Raw genomic sequence first — 12,874 nt, 5'->3', positions numbered from 1 at the left:
CGTGAAATGGCGAAATACAGAAACGTGCTTTTTTCGGGTATTTCCGTTTCAGCTACAACCACCACTGTCGGCACACATCAGCGGGGTGTAGAGACGGTCATTTTGATGCCACTTTGAGCTCGTTTGCTCAAGTATTTCAAAAATGGCGCACAAAATATGTTCGGTTAAGGCGTTTTTGAAAACGAGTGCCTTCAGCTCTCCCGAAAGACTTCCGGGTGGCCTAGAGGGCTGAGATCGCACACCGTGGATGTGCTGCCAGCCCCGATGCATGACAGCGAATTTGAGCTCCCTGGCTCAAGGCCTTATGGGAAAGGTCACCCCGTTGACCTTTGACCGATAGGGTCAGGAGGGTCGCACAGGGCTGAAACTTCTCACACTGGATACCCTGGCTCCCCCGATGAACATACGTGAGCCTCGTGTCGATCGGTCAACGTTTAATTTTGACCCCTGGGAGAGCTTGCAAATCCCCCAGACTCAGTGGGGCATCAGCCTCCCAAACCAACCATGTAGATTATACGCTGATTCATGAGGTCAAATTTTTCTGCTAGGGTTAGAGAAATGACACCACAACACACCTGTCAGGCACCCCCCAGGGAGACACATATCAATTTTTCATCACGGTAACCCTAATAGTCAGCAAACTAGGGTTAGATTACCTCTACCCCCTCGGGCTAGGAGGGTCATTATCCCAGCCCCCCTCCACACAGAGCTTAAAAAATAAGTACAAGTTCCAAACGCGAAAAATTCATAGCACTGAGTGGCCGAGTGGTCTAATGCTATGGCTTGCAACCAGTAGGTTGTGGGATCAAACCCCACGGGGGACATGCTTATTGTGGTGCATCTTGAGCAGTGGAGACTTAGTGTTACTGAGGCAAAGTGTTTTATTAAACTAACTTAGCCTAACCTTTCAGATTCCAGAATCTGACATTGGATGACTAAATCTGGAATCCCCTTCCAGAATGTGACATCGTTTTTTAAAAAGTGCAGGTACACACCTGAAAGGAACACCATTACACTCTTAAGGCCCTAAGCTGTCATTGGAAGCCAATAAAAACCCTGACTGGAGTTAGGGTCAAGGCTTAGGGCTTATGGTTGCAAATAGGGTTGACCAAAGACCCCTTACCATTTAAGTTAGACACTTGAAACCACTACCATTGTACTGCCAAGGCCCTAAGCTTTCATTTGATGCCAATCCCACACTTCTAGGGCCTTCCTGGACAAAGTTAGAGATTGTCACCAGAATGAAGCAAGCTGGCATTGCATTCCAGAAAGAGACATTGAAACCCAAAGTGTTTGGATCAGCCCAAAAACACCCAAAAACACCCAAAACCGACAGCCACCTTTCATAACCCTAGCCCTAATTGTTTGGAAACTAGGGTTAAATGACCTCTGACCCCAAGGGTTAGGAGGGTCATTATCCCAGCCCCCCTCCACACAAAGCTTAAAAAATAAGTACAAGTTCCAAACGCGAAAAATTCATGGCACTGAGTGGCTGAGTGGTCTTATGCTATGGCTTTCAACCCAACTTTTGTGGGATCAAATCCCACAGGGAACATGCTTATTGTGGTGAACGTCAAAGTTTTTCTTTAGGGGTCAGAGAGATGTCATCACAACATACCTGCTTTTTTGGGTATAGGGTTACAGTTAGGGTGTAGGGTTACCGAGTTAGGGTTACACATAGGGTTGACCATATAACCCTTAACATTGAAGTTAGACACTTGAAACTACCACCATTACACTCACAGGACCCTCAGCTTTCATTTAAAGCCAGTCCCACGCCTCTAGCTCCTTCCTGAGAGGAGTTATAGCAGATTCCAGAATGTGTCATTTGATGTCTAAATCTGGAATCCCCTTCCAGAAAATGACATCGATTTTTAAAAAGTGCAGGTAGACACTTGAAACTACAACCATTGCACTGCTGAGGTCCTAAGCTTTCATTTGATGCTAATCCCAGCCCTCTAGCTCCTTCCTGAGAGGAGTTATAGCAGATTCCAGAATCGGTCATTTGATGTCTAAATCTGGAATCCCCTTCCAGAAAATGACATCGATTTTTAAAAAGTGCAGGTAGACACTTGAAACTATAACCATTGCATTGCTGAGGCCCTAAGCTTTCATTTGATGCCAATCTCAGCCTTCTAGCTCCTTCCTGACAGGAGTTATCATTGCTTGACCGAATCTTACCGAGACCACAACAGACCTGTCAGGGACCCCCGAGGGAGACACATATCAAACTTTCATAACCCTAGCCCTCATTGTTTGGGATTGTTAGGGTTACAGTTAGGGAGTAGGGTTACCGAGTTAGGGTTACACATAGGGTTGACCATAAAACCCTTAACATTCAAGTTAGACACTTGAAACTACCACCTTTACACTCGTAGGGCCCTCAGCTTTCATTTGAAGCCAGTCCCACGCCTCTAGCTCCTTCCTGAGAGGAGTTAAGGCAGATTCCAGAATGTGTCATTTGATGTCTAAATCTGGAATCCCCTTCCAGAAAATGACATCGATTTTTAAAAAGTGACTTGAGACTTGACACTGCAACCATTGCACTGCTGAGGTCCTAAGCTTTCATTTGATGCTAATCCCAGCCCTCTAGCTCCTTCCTGAGAGGAGTTAGGGTTGATAATTCCAGAATCGGTCATTTGATGTCTAAATCTGGAATCCCCTTCCAGAAAATGACATCGATTTTTAAAAAGTGCAGGTAGACACTTGAAACTATAACCATTGCATTGCTGAGGCCCTAAGCTTTCATTTGATGCCAATCTCAGCCTTCTAGCTCCTTCCTGACAGGAGTTATCATTACTTGACCGAATCTTACCAAGACCACAACAGACCTGTCAGGGACCCCCGAGGGAGACACATATCAAACTTTCATAACCCTAGCCCTCATTGTTTGGGATTGTTAGGGTTACAGTTAGGGAGTAGGGTTACCAAGTTAGGGTTACACATAGGGTTGACCATAAAACCCTTAACATTGAAGTTACACACTTGAAATTACTACCATTACACTCGGAGGGCCCTCAGCTTTCATTTGAAGCCAGTCCCACGCATCTAGCTCCTTCCTGAGAGGAGTTATAGCAGATTCCAGAATGTGTCATTTGATGTCTAAATCTGGAATCCCCTTCCAGAAAATGACATCGATTTTTAAAAAGTGACTTGAGACTTGACACTGCAACCATTACACTGCTGAGGTCATAAGCTTTCATTTGATGCTAATCCCAGCCCTCTAGCTCCTTCCTGAGAGGAGTTATAGCAGATTCCAGAATCGGTCATTTGATGTCTAAATCTGGAATCCCCTTCCAGAAAATGACATTGATTTTTAAGAAGTGACTTGAGACTTGACACTGCAACCATTGCACTGCTGAGGTCCTAAGCTTTCACTTGATGCTAATCCCAGCCCTCTAGCTCCTTCCTGAGAGGAGTTATAGCAGAGGATTCCAGAATCGGTCATTGGATGACACATTCTGGAATCCCCTTCCAGAAAGTGTCATTGAAACTTAAACGTGGAGTTAGACACTTGAAAGTACCACCGTTACACTTGCAAGGCCCTCAGCTTTCATTTGAAGCCAATCCCACACTTCTACCTCCTTCCTGAGAGGAGTTACAGAGGATTCCAGAATTGGTCATTGAATGACGAAATCTGGAATCCCCTTCCAGATTGCGTTTCTGAAGCTCAGGGTGTTTGGATCAGCCCAAAAACACCCAAAACAGACAGTCACTGCCCCAAGAGACACGTGTGCGGGGTCGTTGCCAGTCCCCGAAGGGTTCCAAATTTCATGGTGGAAATTGACCGAACCGACCCTCAGGACACCCAAGGCTCATCCCCACGGATGCAACCATATACATTATCGGGTGATTCATGAGGTCAAATTTTTCTGCTAGGGTTACAGAGACGACACCACAACCCACCTGTCAGGGACCCCCGAGGGAGACACATATCAAACTTTCATAACCCTAGCCCTCATTGTTTGGGATTGTTAGGGTTACAGTTAGGGAGTAGGGTTACCGAGTTAGGGTTACACATAGGGTTGACCATAAAACCCTTAACATTGAAGTAAGACACTTGAAACTACCACCATTACACTCACAGGACCCTCAGCTTTCATTTGAAGCCAGTCCCACGCCTCTAGCTCCTTCCTGAGAGGAGTTATAGCAGATTCCAGAATCGGTCATTTGATGTCTAAATCTGGAATCCCCTTCCAGAAAATGACATTGATTTTTAAGAAGTGACTTGAGACTTGACACTGCAACCATTACACTGCTGAGGTCCTAAGCTTTCATTTGATGCTAATCCCAGCCATCTAGCTCCTTCCTGAGAGGAGTTATCATTGCTTGACCGAATCTGGAATCCCAATCTGGAATCTGGAATCTGGAATCTGGAATCTGGAATCCCAATCTGGAATCTGGAATCTGGAATCTGGAATCTGGAATCCCAATCTGGAATCTGGAATCTGGAATCTGGAATCTGGAATCCCCTTCCAGATTGCATCTTTGAAGCTCAAAGTGTTTGGATCAGCCCAAAAACACCCAAAACAGACAGTCACCACCCCAACAGTTGTGTGTTTGGGGTTGTTGCCACTCCCCAAGGGGTCGCAAAATTCATGGTGGAAATTGACCCAACTGACCCTCAGGACACATAAGGCTCATCCCCCTGTATCCCACCATACAGTCTATGGGCTGATTCATGAGGTGAAATTTTTATGCAGGTTTACAGAGATGACATCATACCACACCTGTCAGGGACCCCCCCAGCTTTCATTTGAAGTAAATCCCACACCTCTAGCTCTTTCCTGAGCTCAGTTACAGCACCTTCCAGAATCGGTCAAGGCTTGACCAATCTGGAATCCCTATTCAAAATCTACAGTGTTGTAGTTGGACACTTTAAACCACTTCCATTGCACTGCTGAGGCCCTCAGCTTTCATTTGAAGTCATTGCCAGAGCTCTCGGTCCTTCCTGAGCGGAGTTGGAGCTCGTTTTCAGAATGTTCAGTTCCGGAAACGGAATCTTCAGTTCCGGAAACGGAATCTTCAGTTCTGGAAACGGAATCTTCAGTTCTGGAATCTTTGGTAGAAAGGTCCTAGGCACTCAGAAACGGTGGCCAAGGGAGCCCGAGTCCCCTAACAGCAGTTTAAACCAACTCCCAGCTCTCTAGCATGTTCCTACGGCTCACAGTGGTAGATTGAACCAATTGTGGAACTATATTCCAGAAAACGACAGACAAATTGCTCCCCCTAGTGGTAAAATGGTGGTACTGCAACAAAAAAAAATAGGTGCTAGAGAGTCAAAAGACACATCACCGGACTGTAAAAAATCCCCCGAATTCACCTAGACGTCCTGTTTTTGTCTAGGACCCATGGTTAGGGAAATAAATGCCACATACACTTTCCGGGTATAAAATGGCAATGCCAGATATGTTGTACAGCTCGCCGAGGCGATTCCAACGGTCCTACTCCCGTCGCTCAGAGACCCTCAGAACAAGACCTGGAATCCCCTAATTAGGGTTAGGGGCTAGACATGAATGGGAGTCAATGGAAGGTCCGCACAAGGATAGAAATACGAGACTGTGTGCGTGTGTGTGTGTGTGTGTGTGTGTGTGTGTGTGTGTGTGTGTGTGTGTGTGTGTGTGTGTGTGTGTGTGAGGGACAGAGAGACAGAGAGAGAGAGAGACAGAGAAAAGTCCTTCATGCTGGGCAGGGTTGATGTCGCGCGGTAAAGCTAATTTTCCTTTGAGTACAGAAACACGGCATGCCTTCAGAGACTTTTAGTAGTAATGTGAGTAAATCCTGTTCCGCCTCAAACAGTGACAGAGACAGTTCAGACAATCATAAGAGACCAACAGAGGTTCACGGACGGTGGTTTTCGGAAAACTGAACTGATGGTTATAAAAGCAGTTATAGAATGGCTTTCCTTACTTTAAATGGGCCCTTCGCCTGCAGTTTCCAGTAGGTTTGGACTGTTTTTCAGTAGTTTACTTTGTGTTTAGACTAGTTTGCAGTAGGTTTATGGCCGTTCCTTGTAGTTTACACTAGGTTTTGACTGGTTTTCTGTAGTTTACTGTAGGTTTTTGATTCCTTTTGGATTATGGTCTGTCAAAGCACTTGTCACAGACTTGTTAATTCTTTTGTTTTGAGGTTGAGATAACCAAATAAAATCTACTGTGTACATATATGTGTACATATATTTATCTGTTGAATTTTGCTATATCCAGCCATCATTTTTGCCCTAAACCCTATCTTCAAGTGCTCACAAAGTGAATTGTTGGGTTTTTCTCTGTAAAAGTCTTTGAAATGACTGTGTTGTTTTTGGTGCTATAGAAAATAAACCTGAATTCAACTGAATCGTATTCCCTCTGGGTATTCCAAAAACAAGCATGTGTTGGCGAGATTGATAGTGGTTTGAATGCATTTATAACACTTGCATTTTCTCTTATTCATGTTTATGTATGAATTTTACATTTTTTAATTATGTGGAACCAGCTACCAATCCAGCACATTACTTTTGTCATTATCTTCATCATAAGAGGAATTATAATCAGATTTTTGTCAAATTTAGTAAGTATAGCCCATAGGCAGGGTCTGACTATTGTTTTTCCAAGAGTCCATGTGGTGACTGAAAAAAAACCCATTATGGAACATCATGTTAAATAAATAAATAAATAAATAAATACTATACAAGAAAAATTCTCATCTAAAGCAACAGAGTAACAAGAGAAGTTTCAGCCTTACGTCATCCTCTCACTGTGTGAGGCAATGGCGCCACCTGCAGGTCAAATAAGGGATGAACAGACAGGAGATGTTTAAAAAAAGATATTTAATGTGTTACTATGATATTACATATTCTCACACACACACACACACACACACACAAACACACTCACACGGTGAGAGAGACAGCTGAGAAATTACCATAATCATAATGTGTTCCTTCTTTTTTTACTCCAACCCAACACACATCTTTAGCCTTACTGGATTTTTTGTTCCCCCAAGTCTGTGAACACATACACACACACACACACACACACACACACACACACACACACACACTGCTTTGACTGTAACCCCAAACTGCACACGGCCCCTAAAATCCAGTGGATTACTTCATACTGTCATGTTTCTCTCCCAAAGGGATTCAAGTCCCTGTGAGTATACGTACACACATACACACACACACACACACACACACACACACACACACACACACACGCACACACACACACACACACACACAGGCTGATGTCAGCCCATTACCCTGAATACCCCCCTCATCACCCTGACTCCTCCTTCAGTAGGTGGGGCAAACTCTCTTCTCTCTCTCTCTCTCTCTCTCTCTCTCTCTCTCTCTCTCTCTCTCTCTCTCACTTCCTTCCCTTTTCCTTCCTGCTGAAGGAAACACACGCGCGCGCACACACGCTCTAACGCACGCACACTCACTTCCTCCCTCATCAGCCTCTCTCCCCTCGGAGAGGATGGAGGGAGGAGGAGGTGCAGTCATTGTGTAGTAAAGCTCCATTAAGCTGCCGCACACCTACCTGCGGGGCATCGCGTCACGTGCACACGGGCCGGCGCGTGCACGCTGCGTTCTTCTTGGCAGCGTGTGTGTGTGTGTGTTGAGTGATCTTTCACTTTTTTTTTTTTCATTTTTACCTGCAGTGGACATCACGCACAGTCACGCGCACGCTCTTCCTCCTCTCGTGTGTGCACGCGCACGCACGCACGCACGCACGCACGCAGTCAGCGGCGGCGGCAGCAGCACCGAGGGAGCGGATCAATACGCTGAAAGCCCGGGGAGGATTGAGCGGACCGGGGACGAACCGGAGGGGACGCGGACGGAATTATGAAGGTACCGGAGAGCCTCGTGCCCCTCACCTTTGTGTTTTAATTCTCTGACCGGTAATTGATTCGTTCTCCTCACGCGTGTGCCGCATGCGCGCGCGCTGCCGCGGCCGTTTTTGACCGAGAAACCCCCCCCCCCCCTCCGGTTTGGACGGAGGTCCAAACGGCGCTGTCAGCACATTCACAGCCGGGACCCGCAGCCCGCCGCCGGGCTGAGGGGGCTGCGGAGGGTCGCGCGCTGCCTCCATCCTCCACCAGCACCAGCACCGTGCGCGTGTACGTGCATACATGCCTGTATGTGTATATATATATATGTGTGTGTGTGTATGTGTCAGTGACAGCAGACCTGTGAGGGTAGAGTAGCAGCTGCTGTGACTGGTGACACTGTGTGTGTGTGTGTGTGTGTGTGTGTGTGTGTGTGTGTGTGTGTGTGTGTGTGTGTGTGTGTTTACATGGTGGCCAGCAGCTGGATCTGCGCTATAGAAGCCGCTCTTTGTCTGCTCTGACCGTTTGTCATGAATGGCAGCAGGAGTAGAAGCAGGAGGAAGAGGAGGAGGAGGAAGAGCGGGGTACAGTGAGATGATGAAGAGTGCACAGGAGGAGGCGGTGTGTTCCTGAGCGGTCCTCTTCAGTGTCCACTGCAGGAGGTGAGGATGATGAGGATGGATGGAGAAGACAGTGAGACCCCAGGCGAAGGGGGGGGGTTCACGGGACAAGTTTTCTCTTCCTGCTCCAGAATAATCAGTTTATTGTTCGAAACATGAGAAGTGAAAAGAAGCCGACTCAGGTGCACCGTGGGTATTGAAACCACAACCGCAGCTCCAGTAGCTACTTTCCCGTTTCCATGGTAACACAATTTAGGGGAAATCTTGTCCATTTGGCTCCAACGCAGACTATTTTCTCTTCATGTTGCTTTGCTTCCATAGTGAAGAGCTTTGGTTAGGGATGAGTATATAAGCAGTGATTATCTTTCTTCCTCGTGTGCTTTAAAGGTTATATAACCTTTGGCTGAGGTTAGTGAAACATACTGTCGGCTGTATTTCTGTTAACTTTGCCGTCATACGTCTGTCTGTAATTCTGTTACAGACAGCAAGCTGAGCCGTGAACGAAAACTTCCTCCTGACACTTCTGAACACCAGCAAAAGAAAAAAATCATAAGAATGAACATACATGATAAAAAGATGTGGGACAGAAACTTTCCACGTCTAATGTTTAACGGCACAAAGCGTCTCTCTCAGGTGAAGTGGTGAACTTTGTTTACACGGAATCCTTCAGCTTCAAAAGCAGGAATGTGAGCGAGTGGAAGGGTCCAGTGAAAGCCGTTCCGTCAGGTAAACAAGTATTCGAGGTGTGAGAACAAGAAAGAGAGAGGGGGAAAAAAAAGGTGTAGTCCCGGGTTAATATTTATCCAGCGTTCCAGCAGGCCGCAGATTACTGAACTCACCACCAAACAGAACAACAGAGTCGAGTCAACACTGCAAACAACTGAACAAACACGGGACAGACACTCCTCTCGCTCTTTCTCATCCTCACAACGAGAGAACCTCAGACTCCAACAGAAAAGACCCGACAGACCATAATTTATTTAGGTTACATTTACTCAAAATATCCAAAACAACTGACCTAAAAAAACGAGATTCTGATTCAACACATATATTCCAGAAACGTTTCCGTCAATTATCCCCCCAAAAATAGTTAAAACAGCACCAGAGAGAGGCCATAAAGTTTATCTGAAACTACTAAAACAGCTGGAGGAACATGTGACAACTGATGAGGTCAAAGGTCAGCTGGGCAGTAAGATGACTGGGTCTATAAAGCCTTGCAGACAAGTGAAGATGAGGAAGGTGCTTCTTCATTCTGAAAGACTGGAAAAAATTCATGTCCTCAACATTTAATATGGAAAAAAAACCCCTGAAACAATCCCATTGGAGGAGCTGCAAAATATCTGGAACCAACAGAAGCCACTGCATGGAGGCATGAAAACATCGTTTTCAGAGCGTTGCCCTGTGAACGCGAAACCTTTCTGAGACGAAGATCGAACAAACGCCTTCCTCCGTGGAAACGTCTGAACTCCGTCCGGTGGCGGTTCGGCCCTTCGGCCGCTCACCTCTGGCCTCCTCTCTTCAGAGTCGTGGTTGGACTCCATGGCGACTGGCTGCTGGTGACGCCACGTTAGCGGTGACGCGTCCGGAGCCCCGCGGCCGCGCGGCTGCAGATACGGGCCGACAGCAGCTGTCAGGCCGGCTCAGCTTCAAGAGCTTTCGAGTCGAGCTCCCTCTTCCTCCTCCAACATCATCCTCAGCCTGCACAAACACACCTCACTCTAAGGCTCTAAAAATCAACAACAATGCAACAAAAACCATTCGACATTTACTGAAAATACTCAGATTTTGAGTTTAGAAATTTGTACAACATCTCAACACTTTATAGCTTTCAAGAAGAAATTAAAGTAAAAGAACAGGTGTGTTTGATTTTCACCTGGCTGTATAGTCTTTGTCTCTTCAGGAGCTCTAGATATTTTTCAAATGATTATTTCTTAAGCCTTTTCTCCAGCACATTTGAGTTACAGTCACAGAATACAAGAGGAAAGACTTGTGAGGGAAACTTCTGAAATTCGGCCATTAGTGAGAGTTCCAGAACATCAGAGGTCTGGAATGTGTGGTAATTCTACAGTGAGGTAGAGTTCTAGAATGTGTCAGAGATCTAGGATGTGAAGCATGAATCTCTTCCACGGATCTGTTTCAAACTCCTCCCGAAGAGTTCTAGAGTTCTAAAGGTGTGTCAAAAAGATCTGAGATGTGGCTAAGGGTTCTAGAATGTTAGAGATCTAGAATGTGTGAAAGAGTTCGACAGTGTGTCAAAGAATTCGAGAACGTGTCAAAGAGTTCTAGAATATGTCAGAGATCTAGGATGTGAAGCTTAAATCTCTTTCATGGATCTGTTTCAAACTGTTCCAGAAGAGTTCTAGAGTTAAGAGTTCTAAGGGTGTGTGAAAAGATCTGAGATCTGGCAAAGAGTTGTAGAGTATCTCAAAGAGTTCTGGAATATGTCGGAGTTCTAGACTGTGTCAAAGAGTTCCTCGATTATGTCATCATTCTAGAGTGTGTTAAGGAGTTCTAGAGTGTGTCAAAGGGTTCCAGGAAGTGTGTATTGTTTTGTTAAGTAACCACAAACTGATATCAAATGAAAACTGACACATTACTTGAGGACACTTAGAATCAGCTGTTATCATGAATGAACTTCCAGCAATAACTCTTTCGTGTGATCAGCGCTGTGACTTGGAGTTTGTCCTCATCGTAACCCGGCCCGTCGATTGGTTTTGATGTCGTAATGACGGCGGAGGTAATGAGATGTGTCAAAGTGTGTGAACTGTGATTCCCGCTGTCAGACTTCATGAGACCGGCAGCGGGGGCCTGCTGACGAACCGCCCGCTTTGAAGACTTCATTCAGCTCGTTAGTTTCCGTTGGCATCCCAGAAAGGCGACGGCGCTTTGATGTTAAAGACTACAACTCCCACCGGAGACGCCGAGCGCTTGTCGTGTCAACGCGTCGCGTCGTGAGATGAGAGCGGCGCCCTGAGGAGAAGACTCCGTCTGATCCTGACAGGCTGCGCCCAGGAGATCCGTCGGAGAGCACGAGGAGGCGGCGCGCTGTAATAACAACACTGATCAACTCAGAGAAAGATCAGGATCTCCGAGTGGAACTCAAAGAGCTTTTAGAATATCGTTTCTGTTCAATGAGCTTTGCTAATTTTTGATAATTGCAATTTCATAAAGTTTGGTTCATTTTTTTATTGACAGAGAAATAGCAGAAATACTTAAATATGGTGTTGTTTACATGTTGGGAGACTAGAAGGTGCTGTTCACACACACTGGTGCAGAGAGCAATATACTGCAAACATTAGCAATGGCGAGCATGCAGACTCAGATGCTTTTGTTTACCTTAGTTTCCACGGAGATGGAGTGGTTTTGAAAAGTTCCACTCAGGGAGCCGTTCTCAAAAGGTTTTCAGTCGCTCCGATCACTGTTATCGTGTAAACAGGCCCTAAACCCGGAGCAGCTTCACTAGAAAACGGTCCAGGTTGGCCTGAACCAGCCCCAACTGTAAGACACACACGTCTTGATCCTGATCTTGAAAGCAGACACAGCATCAGCCTCCCTAACTGAAACTGGGAGCTGGTTACACATGAGAGGAGTCTGATCGCTAAAAACTCTGCCTCCCATTCCACTTTTAGAAACTCTGGAAACCTCCAGGGTGCAGAGTGAAGCGTACTTCTGAGGTGATATGAGACTAACGGAGCCTGGCTGTTCAGAGCCTCACACCTTAGAGGACAAAAAAAAAAGATTCAATTTCAGATTTCAAAGGAAGCCAGTAGAGAGATGTTAATATTGTATGGATGTGAATCCTTTTGTTCCAGCATTTTTAATTAATTGGTGACTCTTTTGAGTTATTTGGACACCCTGAAAAAAGGGAATCACAGTAGTCTGGTCTAACAGTAACAATGGGCTAATAACTTCTCTGCATCACTAGGTTGATGTGTTCTTGATTTTAGGGCGAAAGAAAACAGGCCGGCAGACTTGTTTGATGTATGAGTTAAAGGATAAGCCGTGGCCAATAATTACACCCACAGTGCGACTGGAGGTCACAGTAATCCCATCCAGAGTGACTTTATGCTCGGACAGTTTTCTGCAGCCTCAGTGGATGAAAATGATGGAGGAGTTCTGCCTGTGCGTGGTTCAAGTTCTGAAAAGACCACAAGTCATTTTTCAGTCCTGCTTAGGGACACGGGAGAGGGGGGCAGGAGACTGAGGTCACATGGAGGCCAAGTGTGGACCAGTTATGAGTCAGATGCAGGTCGATGACGTTCGTATGGTAATCGGATTTGGGTCAGATGAAGGTCAGACGTGGTTCACATGAGGGTCAGATATGGGAGCAAATATGAGTCAAATGAATGTCAAGTGGGGTCAGATGAGGGTCAGAGCCCGATGTGAATGTGGGTTTGAGGCAGGTGAGACGGGGATCAGATAAGAGACAGATTTGGGTC

At 45.9% G+C, this 12,874-nt stretch overlaps 1 protein-coding gene across 1 annotated transcript in view; it reads left to right on the top strand.

Moving 5' to 3' along the window:
• The first annotated feature begins 7,725 nt into the window (after positions 1 to 7,725).
• magixa (MAGI family member, X-linked a) overlaps positions 7,726 to 12,874 on the top strand; it is a 30,424-nt gene continuing 25,275 nt past the window's right edge. The window contains exon 1 of the mRNA XM_030118878.1: positions 7,726 to 7,837. The gene's annotated coding sequence lies outside the window, so the exon portion shown is untranslated. The remainder of the gene's footprint in view (positions 7,838 to 12,874) is intronic.

This window comes from Salarias fasciatus, chromosome 20 (genome assembly GCF_902148845.1).
Source record: "Salarias fasciatus chromosome 20, fSalaFa1.1, whole genome shotgun sequence".
Lineage (NCBI taxonomy): Eukaryota > Metazoa > Chordata > Actinopteri > Blenniiformes > Blenniidae > Salarias > Salarias fasciatus.
Note: the sequence above shows the minus strand (reverse complement) of the source record. Positions and strands in the feature narration are given on the sequence as shown.